Source organism: Lepidochelys olivacea, assembly GCF_965140295.1.
Source record: "Lepidochelys olivacea isolate rLepOli2 genome assembly, chromosome: 6".
NCBI classification, from domain to species: Eukaryota; Metazoa; Chordata; order Testudines; family Cheloniidae; genus Lepidochelys; species Lepidochelys olivacea.
In genome coordinates, this window is record NC_140416.1 from 88095014 (window position 1) to 88099778 (window position 4765).

The 4765-nt window shown below is 43.9% G+C and overlaps 1 long non-coding RNA gene across 1 annotated transcript; it reads right to left on the reverse strand.

Moving 5' to 3' along the window:
- Positions 1-235: 235 nt before the first annotated feature.
- On the reverse strand, positions 236-4483 carry LOC311523007. Its single transcript, XR_014712239.1, has 3 exons — positions 4356-4483; positions 1603-1799; positions 236-857 (listed from the first exon to the last, which is right to left on the reverse strand). It is a non-coding gene; the product is annotated as an uncharacterized lncRNA (long non-coding RNA).
- Positions 4484-4765: the final 282 nt, after the last annotated feature.

The following is a 4765-nucleotide window of genomic DNA, read 5'->3' on the forward strand; positions in this document are numbered from 1 at the left end:
AGACACCAGGGCGGTTAGAAGAGTACAGGAGGGCATGGTGCACATCAGAGAGTCTTTGAAAACCAGTTTCATGACTGGCCAGGCTACGGTGTGAAAGTTCTGTTTGTTTCTCCTTGATGAAAACCCACCCCCTTGGTTCTCTCTACTTCCCAGTAAGCCAACCGCCTTCCCCTCCCCCCTTCGATCACAGCTTGCAGAGGCAATAAAGTCATTGTTGTTTCAAATTCATGCATTCTTTATTAATTCATCACACAAATAGGGGGATAACGGCCAAGGTAGCCCAGGAGGGGTGGGAAAGGAGGGAAGCACTGAGTGGGGTGGGGGAGGAGGGAAGGACAAGGCCACACTGCTCTTTAAAACTTATTGAATGCCAGCTTTCTGTTGCCTGGGCAGTCCTCTGGGGTGGAGTGCTTGGGTGCCTGGAGCCCCCCCCCATGTTCTTGGGCATCTGGGTGAGAAGGCTATGGAACTTGGGGAGGATGGTGGTTGGTTACAAAGGGGCTGTATCAGCGGTCTGTGCTCCTGCCTTTCCTGCAGCTCAACCATATGCCAGAGCATATCAGTTTGATCCTCCAGTAGCCTCAGCATTGCCTCCTGCCTTCTGTCAGCAAGCTAACACCATCTATCATCTTCAACCCACCACCTATCATCTTCAACCTGCCATCTGTCCTCGCGTTCATATTGTCTTTTCCTGGACTCTGACATGGCTTGCCTCCACGCATTCTGCTGGGATCTTTCAGTGTGGGAGGACTGCATGAGCTCAGAGAACATTTCATCGCAAGTGCATTTTTTTCACCTTCTAATCTTCGCTAGCCTCTGGGATGGAGGTGATAGTGTGAGCGTTGAAATATTTGCAGCTGCAGGAGGGGAAAAAAGGGAGAGTAGTAGTTAAAAAGATACATTTTAGAGAACAATGGGTACACTCTTTCACCGTGAACCTTGCTGTTAACATTACATAGCACATGTGCTTTCGCTACAAGGTTGCATTTTGCCTCTGATATTGAGGGTCTGCTGGTTTGGTGTGAGAGATCAGACACGCAGGGCCGGGCAACAGAATTCGGCTTGCAGGCAGCCATGGTAAGCCACAGTCTTTTGGCTTCTCTAACCTTCATAACATGTAGGGATGGTTTCAAACGGCAGCGTCCCCATTTCCCATACCAAGCAGCCATTGGGTTGGCCATTTAAAATGGGTTGGCAATTTAAAAGGAGGGGCTGCAGATTTCGGGTTAACGTGCAGCACAAACCCAACTAAACCCCCCCCACACACACTGAATTCTCTGGGATGATTGCTTCACCCCTCCCCCCACCACGTGGATAACAGTAGGGAATATTTCTTTTCAGCCACAGGCACCAGGAACGGCCACCTCTGAATGTCCCCTTAATAAAATTACCCTGTTTCAACCAGGGTGACCATGAGGAGTGACCATTCAGGAGAGCTTTATGGAGATGTCCCTGGAGGATTTCCGCTCCATCCCCAGACATGTTAACAGACTTTTTCAGTAGCTTTACTGGCCACAAATGCATCCCAAGTCTTCAGGGCAAATTAATCATTAAACACACTTGCTTTTAAACCATGTATTATATTTACAGAGGTACACTCACAAGAGGTCCCTTCTACGCCTGGCGGGTCCGGGAGCCTGCCTTGGGTGGGTTCAGTGGGTACTGGCTCCAGGTCCTGGGTGAGAAACAGTTCCTGGCTCTCGGGGAAAATGGTTTCTCTGCTTGCTTGCTGTGCGCTATCTTCAAACTCCTCCTCCTTATCATCGTCCCCAAAATGCGCATCCCTGTTGCATGATAATCTATTGACGGAGTCAAAGCACAGGTGTGGGGTAGTGGTGGCTGCACCCCCTAGAATGGATGCAGCTCATCATAGAAGCGGCATGTCTGGGGCTCTGACCCCGAGCAGCCATTTGCCTCTCTGGTTTTTTGGTAGGCTTGCCTGAGCTTCTTAAGTTTCATGCGCCACTGCTGCAAGTCCCTGTTATAGCCTCTGACCTTCATGACCTTGGAGATTTTTTCAAATGTTTGGGCATTTGGTCTTTTGGAACGGAGTTCTGATAGCACGCATTCGTCTCCCCATACAGTGATCAGATCCCATACCTCCCGTTTGGTCCATGCTGGAGCTCTTTTGCGATTCTGGGACTCCATCATGGTCACCTGTGCTGATGAGATCTGCACTCACGTGCAGCTTGCCAAGCTGGCCAAACAGGAAATGAGATTCAAAAGTTTGCAGGCCTTTTCCTGTCTACCTGGCCAGTGCATTTGAGTTGAGAGCGCTGTCCAGAACGGTCAAAATGGAGCACTCTGGGATAGCTCCCGGAGGCCAATACCATCGAATTGTGACCACACTACTCCAAATTTGACCTGGCAAGGTCGATTTCAGCTCTAATCCCCGCGTTGGGGGAGGAGTACAGAAATTGATTTTAACAGCCCTTTAAGTAAAAAAAAAATGGCTTCGTCGTGTGGATGGGTGCAGGGTTAAATCTATCTAATGCTGCTAAATTTGATCTAAACTCGTAGTGTAGACCAGGGCTAATGCACTTGAAAGTTGGGTTATGCTAAACAGGAACAAGGCACTCTTATTTCAGAATAAGATTGTCCACACATGAACTTAATCAGGAACAACTCCACATGTAGACAAGCCCTTATTAACTGGTAATGTATAGTGTGATGTTCTGAACCATAACAACGTACTATATCATTATAGGAAATGATGTCATATACACAGTAATGATCTACTCTAACTTGTTACAGATGAGGTGACACATATAAGTCAAAATATTTTTTAAAATGTCAGTTACTAGAGCAAAACATCTTTGAATGGGCTGATTGTAAATCACCTGAAGATGAACATCACTATATAAATGTTAAATATTATTTTTATTTTTTTTTTAATCAGAAAAGGGTCATATACAAATACATTAAAGAATATGGGGACTGATGGAAACAGTTAGATAAAAATGTGCCAAGTTTATATTTGGCATCTGTTGTTTTGTTTCCACCTAAGAATTAAATGACACTAAATTGTTTTGTTATGGGCCTGTATTTTATATTAGAGTTCTGATTTCTCTCAGAATTTATACTGTGATTAGAAACCTGAAGGAAGGCATTCAACATAAAGTTCTTTCCTTTTTTTAAAAAAATCCTTCTCTGTTACTAACACCACCTGTGATTATTTAATCTGGAACAGTCTTTAAAATCTAATTTACTTTTCACCATTTATGCTGTTTATTTTATTTATTTGTTTCTCTCAATATGAGCACTAAAACAAAACTGGTCAGTTTCACTTTTGTTTCTGTGTAGTTTCACTTTCTGGTTCTCAGACCCACATAAATCCGCTTATCTGGGTTTCAAACACTACAGGGAAGGTTTTATAGGTAAAGCTGGTAGCAACATACTTATGCCTAATACTTTCCATTATAATATTTTGTTTGATTTCTTATAACTATCAAACTTTTAACCATTCAGGCTGAAATTTTCTATGCCAGGTGCCTGCCTCAGACTGTTTTTGTTTGTCTGTTTGTTTATTTTTTGTAGAAGTTCAGTATAAATGATACAGCAATCTGTGAGAATCAAGTTATGGAAAAATATATTGTTGTGCCCATGTTAAAAAATTCTTACAATTTTTTTTGAGAAGTTCTAACAATTCCATACTTTGGAGCAGGGACTTAAAAGGCAGGGGATTGCCCTGGAGTCAGGGAGGTACCTTTGTTTGTCTACAGGAAAAGCCACCCAGATTTGGCCAAGTTATAAGCATCTGAGAATCACCATTTGCACAAATTCGGAAGAGACTTGTTAGAGGCTCTCAGCTAAATTCATTTATCATGTCATCTGTACTGAGCATGCTCAGTCCAGAACTGCAGTGCAGGGGCTGAAAAGACTTTTCTCTGCAGTTGTTCCGCCCCACCTCCCAGGGGTCTTCATGACACCAGGCACCAGAACTGAAAGCAGGGACACTATCTCTCCTGTGCTCTCAGTGCACCCAGGGAGTGTGACTGTGAAGAAGAAAGAGGACGCAATCTGACTCAAACGCAGGAGGGTGAGGCCCAGAGGCTGGCTAGAGGCAGGGATAGGGACAGGCTGATAGACGGGAGACAGAAGCAGAAGGGACAGAAGCAGAGGGAGTCTGGCTGCGGCAAGGGGAGGTGGAGCTGAACATGCTAGAGGACAGGGGCAGAAAGGGACAGGCTGAGGGGAACAACCACCAGTACACAAACATCCAGAACATGGATTCTATTATGCTACTGTCTAACAAATAGCCATGAAACCAACTGGCAAAGTATATTTTATGCCCCTTGACAGGCTGGTCCACAGAGAAGATACCAGCCTGCTACTGCTGTCAGTTACTCTGTTACCTCAAGTAGTAGAAGTCTGTACTTCGGATTTAAGTGTTCCAATCCAACTAATGACCCATGTCAGATTCAATATATTGCCACATGATGGAACTTCTGGGGTTTTTTCAGCTTGCATTTTCAAAAACGTATAGCCACTAAAAAAGATGTAAACAGAATGTTAAAATTGAAAAATTAAGTCATCAGACGTATGAAATGCAAATATTAACATTGCTTAATTCAGCTTCTTTCAGAATATGCATTATGATACTGTCTTTAGTTACATAATCACATACTAGTTTTTCCACACAATTCCTGCCTTATTCAGAACATGGGATGGATGGTGTGTCTAACTCTGTGCATGAGCAGTCCCCTTGAAACAACTGGAATCAATGGGACTACTCACATTAATATTTTAATATTAATATTAATAT